Raw genomic sequence first — 24111 nt, forward strand, 5'->3', positions numbered from 1 at the left:
CAATGGTGCCCCTAAGTTATCAGGTCATCCCCCAACTCCCAGCAGAAGTAGACTGGAGCCTGGACAAGTAAATAGCCTCTTGTTTTAGGAGAGACCAGGAAATGCTCACACAGTGGGTTGCAAACAGGAACATTCCTGGGCTCTGATGTCCCAAACATCAGGCTCAAGCCAAGCTCTGCCCCTCTACCACTCAGCAGCCTTGGACAGCCTGGCCTCCAGGAGCCTCAGTTTCCTCACTCTAATGTGGGGATATACTCCACCACAATGGAGTGTTATGGGCAAGGAACATGTCTGTGTACAACAGGCATTCAAATCTGGGGACTGGTGTCTATCCAGCACTCCTCCACAGTTTACTGTCAGGTGTAAAATGCTACTAATCTTAGCATCCTGATCTGGTGCCAGCAAACATTATTTCACCTAATCTAACTTAAAAGAAAACTTGTAACCACTACCAGAAAGAAAGAAGAAAACAACAACAAAAAAAACATCAAAGGACAGTCAGTACAAGTCTGAAGCAACCACACAGAAGGCTGCCTGTCCCTCAGTTTATCTGTGCTGCCACAGCCAGAAGGTGTCACTGTGCGAAATGGACACACAGAACCAGACACTTAACAAACACTGTGTACTCAAGAAAACTGAAGTAAAAGGGTGAGGAAGAGAGAAAAATTAAAGGCTCAAGTGACTCACCCGGACTTTGATCTAAAGAATCCAAAGCTCTCAAGATAAGGATGTACTACACAGCTAAAGACTCTGGGTCAAATACACAAAATTAAATAGCCCCTGCAAAGTTCCCAAGGCAGGGCAGAAACGCGCACCCAAGGGTTGACATTCAGTTCCTAAGGGAGGGATCCCCATTCATTTCTGGGTCCCAGTGTGTGCGCACACACCAAGTGTCAATCACGCTCTAGGCTGGGGCCCTGCCCATAAGCCTTTCCTTGTTGAAGTGATCAATTCCGATTCTTGGCAATAATCCCTTTAAAAGGCCAGCTGCTGCTGTCTAGTCACTGATGCCGACCCATTCCAGGTGGGGAGGGGGGGGAACCAATACAGCCACCGCCTAAACAGGGAGGCAAATTTAAAGTGTACGGCCCTATGAAGGGCCCGAGCCCAGAGAGGGGGGAAGGGTCCTGCGGCTCCCTGGGGTCAGGCAGTAAGGGCGCGAGCAGGGAGAGGGCCGGCCCTGCAGGCGTGGGCGCGCGGGGACTCTTATTCTGACACGGGATCCTCCGCCGCCGCCGTCGCCGCCGCCGCGGGGTTCAGCGCAGTGGCCAGGCCCGCCCGGGACCCCCGCCCCCCCCCTGCCTGGGACCCCCCCCCACCCCGCGCGCCCACGTGCCGCTCGCCCGCCACCCCCTCCCCCGCCCGTCCCGGCCGCTCGGAAGCCACCCCTGGAGGCCCAGCCCCTCCCCCGGCCCCGGAGGAAGCGCAGAAGGAAGGGGGGCGACGCCGAGACTTTCCGGGACCCCCACCCGGCCCGGCCCCCACGTGCCTGGGCGGCGTCGGAGCGCGGAACTTTCTAGGGTAGCGCTAGAAAGACGCTCCCAGAATACAAGGAGTAGGTAGAACTCACTCGCTCGCTCTCACTTTTCCACGCTCACGCGGGGGTCCCTCAGAGCCCACTGACCCCCGACCCTGCCCGACCCTCGCCACCCCCGCCGCTCCAGGCTCCACCTCACGATCCCAGCCCCGACCCCACCCCCCGGCCCCTGTTCCCCGCCAAGTTTGGTCCAGAACTTACCGGGCCGCGGGCCGGCCGGGCCCTAGGGCAGCGCGCGGGTTCGCGGAGCCGTGGGGCCGGGGTCGCCTGCGGGGCCGGGCGGCCGAGAGGCCGGGGGCGCCGGGCCGCGCGCGCTCACTCCGCCTGTGGGGCCGCCCCGGCCCGCGGCGCTCGCTCCGCCGGTCCGCCCGCCCGCCCGCGCCGCCGGCCAGATAATGCGCCCCTCGGCCGCACACATGGAGCCCGGCGCCGGCGTCACCGCCCGGGACATGCGCACCAGGTCAGCGCGCCCGGCCCGCGGCCCCCAAAACACCGGGGAGCTCTTAAAGGCGACGCCGCCCGCCCGCGCCCGGCTGGGCGGGGACAGACGGCTGGGGGCGGGGCCTCGCCGTGGGGGCGGGGCAAGGCTGCGGGGAGGGCGGGGCAATGTAGGCCGGTACCGCCCCGGAACCACCGCCTCTCCCGACTGCGCTCCATGCGCCGCCCTGCTCCGCCGGTTGGTTTCCCACGCGGGATCCCGCGGGCTCCCTCCCCGCGGAGTCCCAGTGCCTTCCGCAGGGCCGAGGGGTCGTCGCCAGCTCACCGGCAGCAGAGCCTGCCGGACCGCACCCATGGCTGACTCACGACGCACTCACTACTGACCTCGCTCCAGCTGAGCTACATGACCTGGAGCAACTCAGCTGCTTCTGAAAACAGAGGTTAGGATGCCACCCCCACGGGGGTCGTCACACAGAAGCTGCACTCCCGGGTATCGGTTAAACCATCACTTCTGTGCAATGAAGAGTTCTACTAAGTAAGCTCCAGACCCACCCACTTCTAGACACTTGAGGATGACTGCTCTCCCTCTCTCCAGTTACCTCTCAGTCTGCACCCCCCAACCCCGTGTTCTGGGAGGTGAACGCCCCCCCCACCCCCGCAAGAGAGCAAATCTGCACCCTTCCCTCTCCAGTGACATGAAGGAAACACGGGAGGCCGTCTAACCTGAGAAAGGATGGGCTTTTGGATACGTTAAACTATATAAAGAGAAACACAATTTCAACAGAAAAATAAAATATCTAATATCACAAGAAAGCTCTCAATATCAAGATTATGTTTTGAAGAATCACCATAAAAGGCCCTTTTCATGTTCTTTTTCCAGAGTTAAAACAATTCATAAGGCTCCTGAGTAGTGGCTTTTAATTTGTTTTACAACACATCGTAATACACATTCATACAACTGAAACAAAAGTTTCACCAGATATACTTTAACCACTTGCAATGTACTCTGATATTAACTATTCTATTTCATTTTTTTTTAGAGATTCAATGTAATTTCAACCCACCATTGGTCTTGACTCCAAAGCTGAAAAACATTGTAGAACAACTTTTACATATAAAATTGTTTTCCTGCTACAAGCCCCCCACAATAAGAAGTTCAAAAAGGCCCATTTTAATTCTGTGTTGAGTTTCACACATAATTAGCAATTTTTTGTCCTTGAGTCCACCCCCCCCACCCCACTCCCCAAATCTTCCAACTGCTTAATGCAACATATGGCACAACTCCCCTGGGCCAAAAGCGAAGCATTCCTCAAACTAAAAATGATACAAAATGCAAACTGTTGACCCCCAAACGCCTTCCCTGGCCCAGTTTTGCCAGCAATTTGCTTTGCTACAAAGAATTTCAAATGTTCAAATTCAAAAACCAAACAAAAACAGTCTTATTCTCTGGGGCGCCTAGTGGCTCAGATGGTTCTGCCTTCAGCTCGGGTCATGAACCCCAGGTCCTGGGATCGAGCCCCACATTGGGCTCCCAGCTCAGCAGGGAGTCTGCTTCTCCCTCTCCCTCTGCCTCTCCCACTGCTTGTGCTCTCTCAAATGAATAAATACAATCTTTTTTAAAAAATAATTTTTAAAGTCTTTTTTCTCAAAGGGGTGACTTGGTATAGGAATGCAGGAGGCTCCCTGATCCCATGTGCAAGGATAGGTTAAAAGCAAATATCCAAAATTTTCACTGTAATTCAGCAGCTTTATATTTTGAGAACTGCTTTACTCTAGGACTATTAATCAGATGATGTATATTAAAGCAATACAAGCAAAATATTACCTCACTGCTCCTCACCTGGGTCTTGATTAACGCCAACTTAATTAACTACAAACACAGCAATGTGTGGTCAGGTGGGAGACCCGACACTTGAGATAGACATAGAGATTCCAGAGTCTGAACTGGCAAGCCCTGTGTGAGTCACCAAGGTGACAACCACCCTGTTTTAAAGAGAGAGGCATCAGCTGCGACATATTAATGGCACACCCCTGTGGACTGAGGTGTGCACTGGTGACAGGTGGGCTGCTCCAGAGGGCAGTGCCAACATCTCCAGCTGGGAAAGCAGGGGTGGGGGTAGGGTGAAGTACAGGGTTTATTTTTGTGATAGAAAGAGAGGGCCAGGTGTATAGATGGAAAAAGTGACAGTAACTCCAGAACTGTTTGGGGTCCCCGGAGCTCAGGCAGGCGAATGCTAAGGCTGCTCAGACTAAAAACTTTGCTACCTCAGTGTCTAGTACTGGACTAAACGGCAAATAGTTCAGCTGGCTGATTACGAAATATGATGCAATTACCTTTAGATTCCATTCTAAAGCTGGAGAAACTAATTAAAAGACAAATAGGGCTAGAACCATGTTTTTGTTGAAGTTTTCCCTCTGCCCTAAAAACAAGGCAGTCAATTAATATTTACAGATACCAGTTAATATAATACTTTAAAAACACTTCTGTTATTTAGTTAAGCAAAATTTCCTTCCCAAATTCATTTTAAAATTAATATCCTTCAAAGATCAGATCCTTGTAATAACAGCCAGGCCTCCTTCCACCTAACCACTGCAAAAACATTCTAATTATCTCTCTAACATACTGTGAGATAAACTAAATACCATCTGAGCCTGTCCCTGCACAACAGAGGGACTAAAGAAAAGAAATTTGGGCCGAATTCCATGTTCATAGCCTCCTTTATAGCAGAAAATCGGTCAAAGGCTCCACAGTAGCATGAAACTGAAAAGGAGCAGCATCACCTACTGAATGTTTAAGGTACTGTACTTTTTTGTTTTTAATAGGGTGATTTCTTTAAAGTTTCTGGTGGACAAGATTCAAGATGTCTTATGTGATAAACACTGATGGACAAGAACTGCCTAAAAGACCACTCATCCGAAGCGTTTTGCAAGCTGAGGAGCCTGCAGGCACCATCTCCAGAAGTTCACAGGCTGGTGGCACAGAAAGACAGAATGACTTCAATGCAGAAAATGCATTCATAGGAAAGACAGGAATCACAGAGGAAGGGGCTGCTCCCATGCCTGGGGAGAGTCTGGGAAATCTTTGTGTATGTGACATTTGAGCCAGTTCTTAACAGATGAACATCCCAGGCATCCAGAACAGCAGAGGCAAAGGCCAGAGCTGACCACACCTGGAATGCGGGGCTTTGGGGGCAGAAAGGGCTAAAAAGGGATGGATCCATTATCCTTCAAACTTTCTAGATGGCATTCTCTCTCAAAACACAGAATGAATTGTCATCTACTTACTTAAATTCGAAAGCTAAGCAGACCTAGTTCTGTAGACTTTAACCAATTTTGAGATTACTGCTATCAGTACACTAGGCTCCCACTTGTTTTCTGAGGTCTCTGAAGAATAAACAGGTTGTTCATTCAAAAGTGTACCAAATCTTTTTAAAAGTACTTTTACAAAAAAGAGCACTGACTGCTTTCCATACTTTGCATTTTTATTATTTTTAAAAAATTTATTTATTTTGAGAGAGAGAGAGGGCAAGGGGTGGGGTGACAGGGGAGAGGAAGAGAGAGAATCTTAAACAGGCTCCACGATCAGCGTGGAACCGACACAAGGCTGGATCTCAAGACCCTGAGATCATGACCTGAGCCGAAACCATGAGTCAGACGCTTAACCAACTAAGCCACTCAGGTGCCTCCATACTTCACATTTTTAGAGCTCAAAAGTCTAAAACTGTTTTCACTGAGTTTAGGGACAATCATAACTACAGTCTCTAAGAGAGGATTGTTTTAAAGTTCCTTATTTCACCCCAAATTCACACTCACATGGTGACATTACAATGCAACTGGTTGGAAAAGAGAAGGAAAAGATTCATTTCTATGTTAATATGATTTCCTTAGTACTTTGATATTTTTGGTACCTTTTTCAAGGACCAGAAAATAGTTAAAGGGACTATGACAGTGGTACTTTATGAAAAATACAATACTCCCAGTATATTATGCCTGCTACAACTAACGTCATTTTTTAACACAGCATTCTTACACTAGATTAGGAGTCTGTGGGAGACAGATCTGCACCCCTTTGACCCATCCCTGTCGTATATACACTGAAAAGCTCTCTGAAACACAGCCCTCTAGAGATGGGCCACTTTGTCAGCATATGTTTGTTTGTTTGTTTTGAGTGTCGTTTCTAACCACAATTCCGTATACTTACTGTCGGGGCAACAGGGAGTTCAAGCTCCATCTGTACTTAGTCTCTGTGTGGCCCTGAGGAAGTCCCGCTACTACAGAGTTCTGAGCACAAATGCTCCCCTGAAGGGTTAAATACAAAAGGCTAGATGTATTACTGTGAACCCGGAAGTATATCTCCCACTCTGTCTTCATCTGCATGTCACCAGTTGGCAAGGAATATCTCTTTTGTGTCTATACACAGCTTACAAAAAAATGCCCACCTAATGTAGATCAATTTTAAGTCTTTGAAAAGTTAGTAAGTGAACTGTTTTCTATGAATTAAAAAAATTAAAGGAAAAAAATCAGAAAGCTACCAGAAAAAGAAAAAAAAAAAAAGGCTGAATGTCAGTCTAGAGGCTAGAGATCAACCTATTCAAACCTACTTAGCAAAGAAAGAGTGCTAGTCACATCACTGGTCTGTTAATAAACATCCATGATTTAGACATGAAGAAAAATATGTTTTAAAAACCTGATATCCAATTCACATCCCACTCCCTGGTTGTTAAATGCAGATATTCCAACTTGACAAAGGAAGGAGGAAAAATATTCCTCCCAAAAGTTTTCCTGATTGGATGGGTACCCCCCTCTTCTCTCCTGGTGCCTAGCATTTCCTATAAAAAATAGAGGAGGTGGGGGGGGCACCTGGGTGGCTCAGTTGGTTAAGCATCCAACTCTTGATCTCAGCTCAGGACACGATCTCAGGGTCCTGGGATAGAGCCCCAGGGCAAGCTCCCTGCTCAGCGGGGAATCTACTTGTCTCCCTCTCCCTCTGCCCCTCCCCCTGTGCACGTGCCCTCACTCACACTCTCTCTCAAATAAATCTTTAAAATAAAAATAAATTTGGGGGCGCCTGGGTGGCTCAGTCAGTTGAACATCTGTCTTTGGGCTTGGGTAGTGATCTGGGGGTCCTGGGATAGGGCCCTGACTTGGGAATCTCTGCTCCACGGGGAGTCTACTTCTCCCTTTCCCTCTGCCCCCCACTCTTGCTCTCTCTCTCTCAAATAAATAAATAAAAACCTCTAAAATTTTTTAAAATAAAAATAAACTTAAAAAAAATAGAGGGGATGGGTCTTTCTGGTTTTCTCCCTCACAGCTTAATAACAAAACATCCATGCCTTCTTGCATGCCGAACTCATCAGGCCTACATTTTACCAACTCCGGGTTTGAGAAGGAAAAGATCTTTATTTCAAATTTAAGTCAAAAGTCAACTTTCAATAGAGATACTTTGAGAGATTAAATATAAAACTTGAAAGCTTCGTAAATATCAATATAAAACCTAAACCTTGAAAATGTCATGCAAGTTAAAAACCTGTTTTGCTGTGTTAAGGATTTTAGACCAGCTTAAATGATAACAATTCTCAAAGAAAAATAACTCAGAAGCAGCCTGCCCAAGTTTGTTATCTTGAAGCTCCTTAGGAGATTAAACTTCATGTAGACTATATACTGTTTCAAAGAGAGTCCAGTTGGTCTGATTTCACTGGACATCATTGATATTTCTGATTGAAAATGCTTATTAAGAGCTCAATTTAAATCCTATTTTAACCTGAGTTCAATTTTGAATCCTACTATGGCACATTTTTTTAAAACTATCTACCTTTGAAGGTAACTGGACTTTTCTTGCCAAAGATGCTCAGCTCAAACTCTGATTTTCAGATGTTCATAACTTCCTCAGGTCAAGAGAACTCACCATGTTGTTTTTCACCTCCAGGTCCCTGTCCATGCCCATGCCCATGCTATTCCACTCCCCAGAATGCCTAGCCATCTAACAAGTAGCTCTATCACCCCTCCTTTCCCCACCCTCCAATTTGAGCCTTTTTCCCTGTTACCCTATCCATGCTTCAGGGGACACTGCAAGTTCATGTAGTAGGTATACGAAGGCGATGCACAGCAGCATAAAGCTACAATGAACTAGGAAAATTCACTGGGAAAAATCAGCCAATCTGGGAACCTCTAGGTCATCGGTCCTCAGTTGCACCCAGCTTGTGGCCCCAACATGGATTGGTTTGCTCTCAGTATTAACTGCCATAGGTAGCTATCCACACTTGGGTGCCAATCTTAAGAGGGCCAGGAAGCTTTTATACGATTCCATAACAACTACCTTTATTGGATACCTACAACAACCTGGCCACCTGCTTCATGCTTACCATCCCCACCTCACAAAGAAAAAAAAGAGACTCGAAGTTAGGCCATTTGCAGTTAAGTCACTTTCCTGAGGTCACAGACCCAGCAAGTGGCAGAATCTGGATACAAACCCAAGTCTTTCTGACTCTGAAGTTTCTACTCCATAGAGGGTACTTTTCTAAGATAATGAAGACAAATAACAGTAAACCATTCTTCAAGAGCACACTCTTGCAGAAGGACCTTCTAATGTCTGCTTCCTTGAGTTCTATACACATCTCCAGAGCAGCCCTCTGCAGCCAAGCTCCTGTGGTAATGCAACAGGAAACCATCCTGTTGGCTACCCTGCCAAACAGTCCTAAGTTTGTGGGTACATCAGCTGAACCCCCAGAACTGCCAAGTACAAGTCCCCTGGTGGCTCCCAGCTCTGACAAAGCAGCTTACCAGGGAAAAAGTGAGAATTTGAACACGCTTTCTACGCTCAAATTGGGGCCCAAAAACTCTGCTGGAGGGCAAGGGAAAAGGAAGTAAGGAGGGAGCAAGCATCCACTTCCCAAGGGCAGCAGAGCCCAGAGGTGGGAGCCTGGTCACGTGCACAGTTGCATTACTTGTCCACGCCCACTTCCGGCCAGAGCCTGCCTCTTCACCTCGGAGTCAGTAATCTGGTTGAAGGAAAGGAAAAGACAGACTACTAGAAACTCTCCCTATAATCTCCCTCTCTCCCTTGAAGCCTATGTCCTGAATGAATACCCACCCCTGCTCTCTGGCTCCACCCGTCACAAATACCCTTAAGAAAAGCACCTGTCACATAACTGACCTCTGTGGACTAACATCAAATCTGACCACAACATAGGAAAGTCAAAATAGTGCTTTCCCAGTCCCAATATAAAAGGGAACCCTAGGGCAGAGGGAACTGTGCACCAAGAACCTACAATACACAACAAAGCAATCTCACTTTTCTTTCCTATGTCATAAACAACAGTCAAGCACTCCACTTGTCTGAATTTGTTTTTAAGATTTCAAACGAGGTGGAAAGGGCTTTTAGAGCTGTTTATCTCTTTGTGTAATATGCACTGCCGTGAAGAAATGCCACAGGATTCCAAAAGCACACTGCCACTGACTTCAATAAAAGCAAATGCTCCTGGCAGTGACCATCCCAGATTCTCTCTTGTTTCTCCAAGAAGACAGTCACAATCATCCTTGATCAACTAGTGCCAAAAGCCAACAATCAACCTGGAAAATGTCAAAATTTCTACCTCCTTTTAGGGGGAGGAAACAGAAGGAAGAAGCCCAGTGAGGAAATCAGAGGGATAGTGAGGTTTCACTTCTAAACCTCCAAGAAACTCCACCCCAAGTTCCCAACATCCGGGGATATTCCCAAAGAAGCCCTGCAATAGTCTTTCATTCCATCGTTTGTTTTCTTGTCTGACTGGGATGAAAGCTCCTTGAAAGCTGACTTCATCTGTCCTGCTCACTGCTAGGCCTGCAGCACCCAGCACGGTGCACCTGGTGCATTGTAGGCATGCAAACATTTATTGCTGGACTATTTGCTGGTATAGGAAGTTACATGAACCAGAATATTTAACACTATTTTTCAATCCAATTTAAGTTAAACTAAAAAAAGAAAAAAAAAAAATGCCCTACCTTATGGCCACACAGGAAAACCTAGTTTAGCTGAGTGCTCAAACTGTCCCTTATAGACCAGTTTGAAGGGATACATTCTTATTCAGACAACACACCACTATAAACAAAGGCAGCCAGGCTGCAGAGAGGATAAAGCCAAAATTAATACTAGATATTAAAAATAACACCTTCCATTCATTTGGATGGAACGAGTTCATACAGTAGTTATTTCCCAATTCCAAAAGAGGTCAGCTTCTTTCTTATCATCAAGATCCACAAGGATTTAATGCCCCCAGTGCTGTCTCCAACAGGAAGGAAACCCTGACTTCCCTAGCTATTTCAGTTATATAAATCAACAGTTTATCGTCCAGAGTTAGAAGCTGGGCAGTGCTGGGACCCACATGCCTTTTAGAGCTCCCCACCGACGGATAACCATGTTACATTACATCTAATAAATGTATCTGGATCAATATCATTTCTAACTATCCAAGGGTTTTTATTGCTGTAAGGATCTTTCAATTAAAAAAAAAAGTTAAAAAAACTTCCTGTTAGATAAACTGAGACTTAGTGGTGGCGCCACCATCCACCAAAGTGAAGTCTGTGGCGCATAAAAGACGCAGCATAATTTCAAAAGGGATAACGATCCCTTTAAAGTTATTTACCTTATTTTTTTATATTTTAAAAATAATAAAACTTTGTTCCTTTTTCTTTAATGGAATAGCTGTCTTTAAAAGAATTAAGAGAAATTTAAGATTGGGGGAGTCTTTGCCTCAATAGCAAAGTCGAGAGCAAGAGCGAGAGTGCGACAGAGACAGACAGACAGGTAGGCAAGCAGAGGGAAGGAAGGAGGGAAAGGGGGAGGGAGAGGGTATAATTTCAAAGGTGGGGTGGAATCCTTCAAACCTGGGAGTAGCCCAGTGAAGGACTAGCTCCGATTTTCAACCATTATTTCCCCCTGGGTTTTAGATATTAGAGGCAAGTGCCATCTGTCACCACACTAGTAAGTGAAAAAGGCTAGGCCCGACTCACTGGCCATGATTTTAGGGCTTTCACTAATGGCTAGAAAAGAATCCTCTCAAAAAAAAAAAAAAAAAAAAGTGTCCTGCCCACCCTGGCCCCCACCTCCACCCCCACCCCCACCCCTAGAGACTGAGTTAGCATCTTCTACAGCTCTCTAAATCCTGGGAGCTAAAGGTGAACTGTGCTTTCCTCATGGGCACTAAGCCACACACTGGCCCTCTCAATGCACTATTATAATGGGACATCAAATGCCTTTGTACATCACTTTCCCAGTCTTTTGTCCCCAAATCTGATTCATTACTCTAAAAGAACATTCGGCTTTCAAGGTTCTAATGTGTAAGATGAGACACTCACCAAGTAACTGCTGTATATCACTCACTCAAACAGTCCCAAAATATGGATATGATCCTTTAGATTTATAGTTCACCTACTTTTTTCTTCCCACAACTCTTGAATTCATTATAATCTTCTATTTTGCCTACAGTCTAATTATAGTAATACATCTCCCTACTTGCCCTCAACTCACAAATTACCCCATTTTACAGAGGCAGAAGGCAAGGCCAAGGCAACACAAATGCCTGCTACACAGCAAATCCATCTCACTTCTGCTATCTGAACACAGAAAAATGCTACAAGACCCAGGGTGGTAATGGGTTTTGAAAGAGACATACCACATTTCTTTCTCTATGGGCATATTTAGCCTTGGCAGAATGTCAAGTGCTTCCTGGTCTGGAAGTCCAGACCAGAACCTTAATCTCCTGAGCATAACAGTCAACCTTTATTGTACACCAACCATGTGCTAGGTGTTAAGGTGGCTGTCTCCCCTTCATTACCTCAGATTCATTCATTGTCTAGGAAGCACTTCCCATGTGTCGACACCTTCACACACACAGATATGTGACCCCTCAAATATTTAGTAAAATAAGTGCTGATTTTGCATTATAACTTGTGCAAAACCACACAACTAGGAAGGACAGACCAAAACCTGAATCAGGTCCTCTGACTTCAAAGCCCCCCTTCCCTTCCCAACACCCCAGCCTGCTGGTCCTATGGGTTTCATTCAAAATAGTAAATATGTGCCGGCACTTCTCTGCCCTGTCTCAGGAAACCATAAGCTCCAAGCTCGGCACCATCCTTCCCCTTCCCCTCAGGGCAGTGCCTACAACTGACCAGGAAGAGGCAGTAGGAGAACATCCAGGTCTGCGGCATCTTCCTGCCTGGACTTGACTACCCCAGGAGCAGAGGGCCCAGGAAATTCTCCAAGCGCTTCCCCGCAGAAGAAAATAGCTCGAGTTGAAACTTGTGTCCACATGGTCCACCAACAGATTTAGAACTCAAATTATAGCCTCGGCAGGAATCTTCACAAAGGACTCAAATTAAGCAAGACCCAGATGGAAACGAACAGGAGAGAGACAGCCTTAAGTCACACTGTAAAGTGAACTCCAGTTCTAGCAGAGTCAGAGAGAAGAACTTGTTGAAATGCTAAACCAAACAGTTCAGCCTACATTTCAGAACTCCACTTCAAAAACGTCCCTAAGTTTTTAGCCGGAGACTTGTACATGGACACGAAGTGGTTACAAGTTACTCAGGTTTCAAACTGAGTTCATTCCTGTCCTTTGGACCATCTCTCAATGCCAGCATTCATCTACTTGGGCTGCAGAGAGCTCTGCGTTTGGCAAAGCAGATAAAATTAGCTACTGGAGTGAATTTGGAATCCAGGGTGGGCCATTAAAAAAAGTACACATGAGATTTGTAAAGCCATGTAAAAACTTCCTTTGGGCCAGGCTGAAGTTACCTAAAACTTAGAGAAATACTGTCAAATTCCCTGTCCTTCTGCCTCCCTTCCACCCTTCCTGGATCTAAGGTGACCCATTTCCTGCTTCTTGCCCTGCCATTCAAACCAGAGTGGCCCACAAACCAGGGATCCTCTAGAGATCAAGGGGTGAATCAGAGAAAACACAGCAGGAAGACCTGAAGGAGTGTTTTTGCTTCTCCTTTTTTGGGGGGGGTGGTGAGAGGGTGGTGTGTTACACTATGCAGAAGGAGGACTGAGGGATGGGACAGGAAGTGGGTCGGTCCCGTAGACTGACGGTGTGATAATGGAGGATAATGGGAAGACAATGTTCCAGCCCTGTCCCTCCTGCCTCCACAATGGCCTGACAACACTGTGGTGGCCCATGGCTCATAAACGGAATAACTAAGGTGGTCATCTGGCAACAGCTCCTGTTCCCCCTCAAATCTAGCAGGTCTCAGAAGGATGAGAGAGAACAGTACTTTTTGACTGTCTCCCAAATTCCTTTCCAGCCACAAAATTCTCCAGGTCCCTGGAAGCCGAGGTAAGAGTTCAAAGAACTCTCCTCCAGTCTGGCAAGAAAGAAGACTGAAGAGGGGGCACATTTCTGGTCTCTTCTTCCAGAAAGGAGGAAGAGGGTGCCCCAAACAGAAACAGGGGAACCTTGAAGTTAGGGGATCAAGGAAAATGAAGGAAGAGTTTCTCCCTTAGATAATCAGGCGGGAAACCTCAGGAAAGGGGGAAACGTCCTCAGGCAAGTGAGAGGGGAATGCCTCGGAATGCGGGGGCACCCTTCAGAGAAGTGAAGAAATCCACAGTGTTTCCCACCAGCAGAGGATATCTTGCAAAAGTGGAGGCACACTTCAGAGACATGAGGATCTCCTAGGAGAGGGACATCCCATATTAGTGGGAGAACCTCTGGAGGAGCCAGAGACCCCTCAGAAAATTGTGGCTTCCATAGATTAGTGGAGAACCCAAAAGAAAATATTTTGGAAAAGTGGGGAACTTTTCCTCCAAGAACTAAGGATCCAGTCAGATGAATGGGCATTTTGGGGTAGTGCGGGACCCCTCAGAAAAGAAAAAGCACTCATCAAGAAGTAGGGGGTCCCATCAAGAGTGGGGATAGTTCAGAAAAGTGGGGAACACACCCAGGAGGGATTCTGACAGAAGCAGCAACACCTCAGATTAGTTGGGGGACGCTTGGGACAAGGAGGAGGTCACCCACGGAGTGGGGACAGACAACGGGGAGAGCATCTCAGAAAGGTAGGGGGAAAGGGGCCCTGTGCAAAGTGGGGACACGACAGAAAAGCAAGGGCAAAAAGGAAACACAGCATTTAAGAGGGACAACAGCTCAGAGAAGCCAGGCTCTCCTCAGAGAACATGGGGGTCCCTGGAAAGGCTGGGAGGTGTCCTCAGAGAGGGTGGGGCCCCCGAGAGAAGTGAGGAGGGTCCCCCAGAAGCAGGATGTCTCCTGAGAGAAGCAAGGGCCCCGAAGGTGTCGGGGGGGCGTCCCTCGGAGGCAGAGCACCGCTTCAGAGAAGCTGGGGTCCCCTTAAAGAAGTTAGGAGGGGAGGCGGGGCCCTCAGAGAAGGGGCGCGGGGCCCTCAGTGAAGCAGGCGGTCCCCCTCAAAGAGCCGGGGGAGGGAGGGCTCCCTCGCAGAGGCAGGGGGTCCCTCAGAAAAGTGGAGCGTCCATCAGAGAAGGGGGGCGCCCCTCAGAAAAGTGGAGGTTCCTCAGAGGAATGGAGTATCTCAGAGAGGTGGGGTCCCCAGAAAAGTGGGGGTCCCTCAGAGATGGAGGTCCCTCAGAGAAGGGCGTCTCCCCTCAGAGAGGTGGGGGCCCCCTCAGACAAGGGGGTCCACGCACCGAAGGCGGTCCCCTCTGAGAAGCGGAAGCCCCAGAGAAGCCCGGGGCACCGGAAGCCGGAGACCCGCCACCAGCGGCGCCGGCCCCTCACTCACCGAAGTTGCTCGGCGCCTCTGCGGGCGGCTGCTGGGCCCCGGGTGGCCTCGGGAGGCGGGGTCCGGTCCGATCAACTCGGGTCCCGCGGCGGCGGCTCCCTCAGGTGGCGCCTGCGGCGGCGGCGGCGGCGACAGGACGACGGACGACCGACCGACCGACTGCGCGGGCGGCGCGGAGCGCGCTCGGGTGGCGGGGGTGCGCGTGCGCGCGCCGGGGCGCTGACCCCGGGCGGGAGGAGCCGCCGCGCCGCGCTCGGAGCCACCGCTCGGTCTCGCCGCTCCTTCTCACACTGAAATTGCCCGCTTCGCAGCCCGGCTTCCCCGGTTGCTAGGCAGATTTCGCCTCGCACACTTCCGGGTTGAGGCGCGTCTAGTCGAGTGGCGGCGCCGCAGGCCAATGAGGTCCGGCCGAGGCTCCGGGGATCCGCGCCCCACGGGGGGCGTGGCCAGCCTCACGACGGACAGGGCCCCACAGCCAATGAGAGCGCGAGCCGGCTGGCCCTCGGGATCGCGCCGGCGGCCTGGGCGGACCCGAGGAGGTGGAACGGAGTGACTGACAAGCTGTCTGCCAATGGGAGAGTGGAGCGGACCTCAGGGCCAGTCAGGGCCCTTCGGGGGCGGGGCTCCGGCTTCGGGGCGGGAACGCCACAGGGGCGGGGACTTGGAGACGCGTCAATTCTTGGCCGGCTAGCTCGGACCCCGGAGGGCGTTTCGGCTGGGCCGCCGGGCGGCCGACAACTGGCTGGGCAGGGGGTTCCCCGCAGTGCTCAGCAGGGGCGCCCCACCCACAATGCACTGGAGAGGGCCTGGGCAGGGCGGGCGTGGGGCGGTTACGCCGGGCGGTGGGCGGGGCCGCGTGAGGCGCGCTCTGAGGAGACTGGGCAGACCTTAGCTCGGCCTTGTTCCCGAGGGAATTCATTGCCCCTGAGCTCTTTTCTGACAAGAGTTGTGGGTTCGACCTCTTCTGAGAAGAATCTTGGGGATTCTTGTCCCTGGCCCCCGTTCTGAGGAGAATCTTTGGAATTCGTTTCCTAGCCCCCATTCTGAGGAGAATCCAGGAATCTTGCCCCTGGCCCCTCTCCTAAAGAGAAGCTTGGAGGTTCTTGCTCTGGCCCTCTTCTGAAGAAAGTTTTGGCAATTCTTGCCCCGCCCGCTTTTCTGAGAATTGCCAGGATAAGGATGATCTTGTAGATTCACGACCCTAGCTCTGTTTTCTAAGAAAATTTGTAGGGGTTCGGGCCCTTGCCCCCTTTACTAAGGAGAATTTGAGGAACTCAGGTCCCACTGCATTTCCTGGAGAGTAATTGGGGAGCATACCCTGGCTCTTTTCTGAGCACTGTTAGGGGCCACTGACCCTCTCCCTCCCTTGACTGAGGGGCAGTGGGGGCTATGGGCCGTGGCCTTTGTATCTAAAGAAAACTCGGGAAATTCCCACCTTGTATGTCCCTCCCCCGACCAGAGGAGAAACTTGGAACTTCAAGTACCTCTCTTTTCTCCAGAGAGGAATCGCAGGAGATTGATGCCCCCTCATCCTTTTTACTAAAGAAATGTTAGGCAGTTGTTCTCCCTGAACTCTTTCTAAGCAATGTCTGTGTTGCAGTAATGGTTCCCCTTTTCCTAGGAACTCTGGCCATTTGACTCTTTCCTAGAAAATTTTGGGGAGTTAAATACTTCCTTTTTGGAAAAGCTACCCATTTAGCCCTTTTTCCTCTTTTTTTTTTTTTTGAGAATGTTTTTCTGTGCAGCTCTCTTTTCTTTTGCGAGGGTCAATCAAATCTGTGGCCATTCCTGATTCTGTCCCCCATCAAGCTCTTCAGCCCCAGTTTCCTTCTCTGCTGGGTGGGACCCTTCCAAGAAGCATTCCTGCTTCCCACCCACCCCCAGACAAAATTCATCAGTCCCTCATACTTCACAGTATTTGCATGTTTGCTGTAGGATGTACCATGGCCCACCAGGTGTCAGAGGCCTTTGCCTCTGTCTTCCCCCTGTTGATCTGAACTCCTTGCCTGATTTCCCCCTCAAAGAACCCAGCTTTGGGGAGCCTCACTGGCTCAGTTGGTACACATGGGACTCTTGATCTCAGGGTTGTAAGTTCAAGCCCCACATCGGGTATAGAGGTTACTTAAAAATAAAATCTTTTGAAGAACCTAGCCTTGGGACACCTACCTGTCTGGTTCAGTCGGAAAAGCACGCAACTCTTGATCTCAGGATCTTGAGTTTGAGCCCCACATTGGGTGTAGAGATTACTAAGAGAGAAAGAAAGGAAGAAAGGGAGATAGAAAGATAGAATGGACCCAGCTTTGCCCTTAGTAGGCAACCAAACAACTATTGAATAAAAGAGGTGAAGAAAGCAGCCATGAGAAAGACCCACAACACTGTGAAGATTCAATATGGCCAACTTTTATCTCCCCCACTTTGTGCACAGAAATGTGCAAGGTACTGAGATACCTGAATTATAGGATGGAACTTGTGAGCCAAGATAATGCAATAAAGGAAAACAGGCCTGTCAGGCAAGGCAGAATGTTATACTAAAGAGATACAAAGAAGATATTGTAGGAATGTGATTAAATGAGATAATGATGTGAAACTGTTTTGTAAACCATGAAGCGGTGGTGGAAAGGATTATTGTTATTGTTACAAGTGGGCTGACATTCCTGGAAGAAAAGTAAAGGATAATTTCTGAGAGTCACAGGAATGGGAGGTTGGCAGGCAGCCCTATGGGGCCTGATTCCCTAACTGAGCTCAGCCTGGACTCAAGCGACAAGGTTGACAGAGTCGTTGGCTAGGGAAGGAAGCCACTGGAAACATGAAGACGTGTTCCCAGAGCCCCTTGTTTGCACCTCTGTTGTAACACTTACCACATTCTGCAAGTGTCTGAGCCAGTCTGGGTGGACAATAACCACTCAGTTTGGTGGCTAGCAGAGCTCCAGTGGAACCCACAGGAGCTAGGCCAGTTACTTTCCTCAGCCACATCAATGAGAACGCCAGTCTCAAAGGTTGCTCTGAGGAGAGTGCACCGTGTATGGTGCACAGTAGGACTCAGGAGCTTCCCTTTCATTCCAGTCACTAAGCAGGATGCTTTCTGAGAGCAGGGATCCAGCCTTATTCGTTTAAGTAATCTCTCAGTGCTTTTATAGTGACTGAATTGAACTGGGATCAAAAAGCAGCTCATTGTCCAATGCTTCATTTTATACATGAGAAATGATGAGGCCTACAGGGCAACTGTGACTTGTTCACAACCCACTGCTACTCTATGGCTGGATCCTAAGCTTGCATCGCCTTAGTCTCACTTTGGGCCTATGTGCAGGAAAGGGGAGAAGAAGAGAGACCTATCCCCTTGAGCAAGCCCTTATGCCAAGTCGAGACACGTTAAGAACCAAAAACTTCCTGAGCCTTATCTCTCTCTTAGGCAAGCCGTGGGAAGGTTCTGGATACAGGTCTGCTAGAGTCCCTTAACTCCAAGAGCAAAGGGCAAGTGGGGGACCATAACCAGGGGCAAGGCCACCGAAATTAACTTTGTCAAAGGGAGGTTGCAAATGGAGTGAGGTTATTTCAGGGCTGTCTTGTGTAATTTCCAGACTGATCCCTAGAAATGCCGGGACCTATAATTATGTTTTACCTTTTTATTTTAAGAATGTACAGAATTTCTTTATTCTCTGGAAAAAGGCATTGCCTAGAGGCAGACATGTTGGATTAAGGGATGTCCTAGAAGTCTGGAATCCTAAACATAAACAAGAGCCCCATTTGGCTAGGAAATTGTATCTTGGAAGAGTCTGAGGCCAATGGGCATTCATCAGAGGGAGTGAAATGTCCCACCAAAATGGATGACACAAACACAGCTTCTGACATAAAAAATGAAAAGAAGGGCATGTGACCCATACCAAGGATGGCTTTCCTTTCCACAGTGGTAGTAGCGATTGCATCTCTCTGCATCAAGGCGTGTCCCTTCCTGGGTCTGGGAAATCATGTGGGCAAACTGGCTAAGTGACATTCACATCCAAATAGGGAAACGGGAACTGAGCCAGGTGACTGCACAGGCAGCAAGGAAGGCAAGGCCTCAGTGGTAGTTAGAAAAATGAGGGCCTGGTGGGTGCCAGCCTGCAGAGACCCCTTATTGGCGTTAAGGTCTTGGACAAGGGGGGCGCCTGGGTGGCACAGCAGTTAAGCGTCTTCCTTCGGCTCAGGGCGTGATCCCAGCATTATGGGATCGAGCCCCACATCAGGCTCCTCTGCTATGAGCCTGCTTCTTCCTCTCCCACTCCCCCTGCTTGTGTTCCCTCTCTCGCTGGCTGTCTCTATCTCTGTCGAATAAATAAATAAAATCTTAAAAAAAAAAAAAAGGTCTTGGACAAGGAAGACCACCCACTAACACTGAAGAATGACAGCTGATTAATACCAGTGGGAAGGGGACTAAGCACAAAAGCTAAAGTCCTCCAGTGTCACTTGGCAGTTCAGGTGACCAGAGCAAAGTGCTCTTTGCATCATTGCCTCCTAAGATTGTTGGACAGCAAAATTCATTTGGGTTTACCAAGCACTTTGAGGTTCATATATGTGAATTGCTAATCTGCTGAAACCTGCATCCTTCAGCAGGTCATTGGAATTGGACCTGGTTCTCCCAGGGAAAAGATAGTAAAAAGTCAGTGTCTGTTTTCAGAGAGAAATAGACACGACCAAATCAAGAGGTTGGCCTAAGTCGTCCTCCTGCTCCCCCAAGAGAAGTACCTGAAGTACCCAGGGGTGGGGAGCAGGGTGTAGTCTCATTGGTGTTGGATGGCTAGAAAATCTGGAATTGAGTCCAGATGGAGCCCAGGAGCCCTTTCTGCCAGGCTTTTTTAGTCTCTGGGTAAAAAACCTGGACTGTAGTAACAAATCTCACCTGGTTCTTATTGACATAATTAAATGGGATTAGTGATAACCCTTTGCTGAAGCAAAAAGTATTGTCTACACCTACATGCCTACAGCCTAGAAGACTACTAAGTCAAAAGGGTGACTTCCCCAACCAGGATGGAAAGCATTTCTGAACAGGAGGGAGTTGACCTTTGACACATGTGGCCACTTTGTCTGCAGAGGGAGGAGCCAACTGCAGTGCTAGACAGGAAAGAGTTGCCTTACTGCCACCAGTGGAGAATTCCCCCTTGAGCTTCTGTGGTATCTGAAGGCCTTTAGCATCCCAGACAAGCACTTACATCTGAGTCTAAAACCCAGGTCAGGGCTTTCATTCCACTGCATTTCAGACCCTTCCCCCAACCTCTCTCTGCCTTGAGACAAGAGCCCTGTGCCCTAGGACTAAAGTGACTGCCTCTCTGCCCCCAAGTGACATGCATGTCACACCTGTGGACCTGGCCCACTGCTTTCCTTCCCTTGCCCTTCCTGCCTCCTTGTCAGGCTGGTGTCCAATCCTGCCACTAAAATCCTTCTCTCAAATTACTGAGAACTGAGTGATTCCCCTTCCAGGAACTCTTCTTGGTCTGCATTTTCTCCAACCTGCAACATCTGGAGGACACTCCTTACTCTTCGAAATGTCTTTCATGGCTTCTGGGGAATTTGCCTCTTCTGGTCTCCTGTTCAGTCTTTGTCCCACATCTACCTGGAAATTCTGCCAGGCTGCTCATCTCTTGCTACCACTCTGTGCCTTCCATGGTTCTTCAGAGAATGAATCCCTTCAAGGACTGGAACTCTTGGGAACTCCCAGATTTGTATTTCCGGTCTGCCTGAGTTCCTCTCTGGGATCTCCTTCCCCTCTAGATGGTCTGAGACTGAAACCCAGCAGCTAAATGTGTTTCAGTCAAAATTTGATGTCTTTCTCTTTGACCCATTCTCCATTCTTTTTTTTTTTCAAACAGAAGTTCTCATATATTGGGGTGCCTGGGTAGCGCGGTCGTTAAGCGTCTGCCTTCGGCTCAGGGCGTGATCCCGGCGTTCCGGGATCGAGCCCCACATCAGGCTTCTCCGCTGGGAGCCTGCTTCTTCCTCTCCCACTTCCCCTGCTGTGCTCTCTCGCTGGCTGTCTCTCTCTCTGTCAAATAAATAAATAAAATCTTTAAAAAAAAAAAAGAAGTTCTCATATATTTATTACTGAACCAACCTACTAGTGCAGAATCAGAGAAACAAAGAGAAAAAAATTATTTTCCTAATAAAACACATCCAACAGCACAGAGAGAGTGGTGACGTTTCAACATGCCACGGTAAGATGTTGGCGACCTTCGTACAGTATAAATACGTGTGCCGTCTCATCAGTGATTCCTTAGAGGTTCAGTTTGGTTCTTCTCCAAAGTCTCCTCTTGGAGTTATACCTGATTTTTAAAACTTTTTTTAAAAATATTTTATTTATTTATTTGTCAAAGAAAGAGAGCGAGAGAGGGCACAAGCAGGGGGAACGGCAGGCTCCCCACTGAGCAGGGAGCCCAATGCGGGACTCGATCCCAGGACCCTGGGATCATAACCTGAGCCGAAGGCAGATGCTTAACCGACTGAGCCACCCAGGTGTCCCATATACCTGATTTTATTGCCAGTTTTCATCGGAATTTGTGGGGAATGGAATGATTCTACTTTTGTTTCTCAATCAGGAAGCCCTTGATCCTAAAAGTTGTGTAAGAAAACATGAGATGGGGGCGCCTGGGTGGCACAGCGGTTAAGCGTCTGCCTTCAGCTCAGGGCGTGATCCCGGCGTTATGGGATCAAGCCCCACATCAGGCTCCTCCGCTATGAGCCTGCTTCTTCCTCTCCCACTCCTCCTGCTTGTGTTCCCTCTCTCGCTGGCTGTCTCTATCTCTGTCGAATAAATAAATAAAATCTTTAAAAAGAAAACAAGAAAACATGAGATGGGTGCACAGAGTCAAATGCACACAGCACGATGGCACAAAAAGGGAGAGGGAACCCCATCCTTTCAATCAGCCTCCCTTCGTCACTCTTTTCTTCTGATTAATATCACTTTCCCGGGTGTTCCAGGTTGAAAGCTCTTAAATCTTTGGAGATTTCTTTAACGTCACTCGTCAAACTCAAAGTTAGTTGCTCAACATTATGATTTGTCCCCTTGCTTTTTTGTCTGTCCTTTTGATTTCTGTCACTACCACCCATTCCGAAAATGCTCTTAGTGACTCTCTCGTAATAATTACGCACAAATTGTTAGACTGATTTCTTGTAAATCCAGAACCATGTCACACCCCTACTCAAAAAACTTCCATTTTTAAGGAGGTTGTAGTGCATTGCTCTTGTAATTAAGAAGAAAAAGAAAATTTTTTAAGCCTTCCATCATCAAACGTTGACTCTTGGCTTGGCATTCAAAGTCTTCCTTCTCTTTGGCCCTCCTTCACTCCGGTTTCTTCCTGGAATGTGTCATAACCCCCTCACCTGAGGTTTTGCTTTCCATGGTTTCAGTTACCTGAGGACAAATGCCGGTCTGGATTCAGATGATCCTCCTTCTGAGACATTGTCAGAAGGTCAATAGTAGCCCGGTGCTCTGTCACAACGCCTACGTCATTCACCACAGTTCATCTCATCACGTATGAATTTTATCATCCTCACATCCTCACAAGAAGGGTAAGTACAATACAATAAGATATTTCGAGAGAATGTGAAATAGACACTGACTACACTTAACTTTTATTATATTATATTGTTACAATTACTCTATTTTACGATCAGTTATTGTCATGCTTTTCTAATTCGTAAATTAAACTTTATCATAAGTATGTGTGTGTGTGTATATATATATATGTATATATATATGAAAAAGTCATAGTATATACAGCATTCAGTACTATCTGTGATTTCAGGAATTCACTGGGTGTCTTGAAATGTATCCCCCCATGATCAGCGTAAAATGTCCCACTCTGGATTCCATGGGGCATCAGAATGCTTCAAGATATCAATAGGGATTCTATGATTAGTTTCTCTCTTACAAAATTATTTTTTCTTTTCTTTTTTTTTTTTAAGATTTTATTTATTTATTCGACAGAGATAGAGAAACCCAGCGAGAGAGGGAACACAAGCAGGGGGAGTGGGAGAGGAAGAAGCAGGCTCATAGTGGAGGAGCCTGATGTGGGGCTCGATTCCATAACGCCGGGATCATGCCCTGAGCCGAAGGCAGACGCTTAACCACTGTGCCACCCAGGTGCCCCCAAAATTATTTTTTCAACTAGAGGATTTTGATAAATCTTTCCTACTGATAATGGTTGTTGTCATGGTATATTACAAACTTCCTTGATGACGTGGTCTGTCTCTTTCTTTCTTTCTTTCTTTCTTTCTTTCTTTCTTTCTTTCTTTCTTTCTTCTTTCCCTCTTGGAGAAGTCACAGTCGATGGAACGTGGTTCATGATTTGAAAAAGGCTGGCTCCACATGCTGTCCTTGGCCAAGCCAGCTTCTGTCACCCCTTACTTCATTCCCCTCTCTTAGTAGTTGTATGGGGTCAAGGGATAGTGCCACATTTTGAAGGGGATACAATTGAGGCTCAGGCATTTTTATTTGGCCAGGGTCACAAATAAATAAAACCAGAATCTCGGCCTGAATTCTGATCCTGAAATCTTTACAGCTGCCCACACTCTCCCCAAAGTCCTCCCGGCCACTTCAGATTAGACCTGGGCACATCACAGCTCTCTGGGCTGCAGCATGGAAAAATGGGAAGGTGCAAGGAGTAGAGAACAAAATCCCCAACTCCAGTCAAGCCTTTCCACCTGCTGGGGCCACGAATGTGTTGATGACTAACATTTTCAGTTTATAATCCTTTTGTTTTTGCACATTCTATATTAATTCACCACAGAAAGTGGGTAAGATGGCTCTCCTTCCTTCCTTCTCTTCTTTTTCCCTTCCTCTCCTCCCTTCCTCCTCTCTCTCTCTCTTTCTTCTTCCTTCCTTCCTTTCTTATCTCCATTAGATAATACATTCCCAGAGGATACACCATATTCCTCAGTATACACGTCATAAATAAATACACATACACATGTAATATACACATGGCCAATTACGTATAAACAGGAACTGCCTGGGTCGCCCATCTTCTCGGAAATGCCTCCTCATTTCTTCTCTTTCTCTGTGTCCCCTCTTCGTGTAGGTAATCCCACATCGGAGACTGTCAGAGCAGAGAGGAAGTTAAGCAATCAGCCAGTCCACCTTCTGTATTTCCCAAGGGAGGAGTGCCCGGAGAGGGTGTGACTTAGCTCGGTAGCAAGGAGAGGGCCAAGCTGGTCTCTGAGCTGAGCCCGACCGAGTCTCCAAGACCAGAGGTTCGCTGCACTTTCGTGCTTATTTAAGCTCTGGGGGGAGAACAGACAGCTCGGGGATCCGGGCTTTGTGCTCTTGTCTTGGGTGGAATTCAGCAGTCCCCAAGGAGCTCTGAGCCCTCAGGGACCATGCCCCGAGGGTCACAATGTGTCTTAGCAAGGGAAGCTTCCTGTCGCTGCCCTTC

General features: G+C 48.1%; 1 protein-coding gene across 6 annotated transcripts in view; it reads right to left on the reverse strand.

Annotated features, from left to right (window-relative positions):
• Positions 1-15049, reverse strand: part of GATAD2A (GATA zinc finger domain containing 2A) — a 100049-nt gene extending 85000 nt beyond the window's left edge. For 2 of the 6 annotated variants that reach the window (XM_087867132.1, XM_087867129.1), the window contains exon 1: positions 1739-2020. The gene's annotated coding sequence lies outside the window, so the exon portion shown is untranslated. Of the gene's footprint in view, positions 1-1738; positions 2021-6176; positions 6275-14707 lie in introns of those variants that run through there. The other 4 variants (XM_045778865.2, XM_045778862.2, XM_087867131.1 and 1 more) reach the window with 4 other exon arrangements.
• Between the last annotated feature and the right edge of the window lie 9062 nt (positions 15050-24111).

The sequence above is a fragment of the Ursus americanus genome, chromosome 14 (assembly GCF_024610735.1).
Source record: "Ursus americanus isolate L20-20 chromosome 14, mUrsAme1.1.p, whole genome shotgun sequence".
Lineage (NCBI taxonomy): Eukaryota > Metazoa > Chordata > Mammalia > Carnivora > Ursidae > Ursus > Ursus americanus.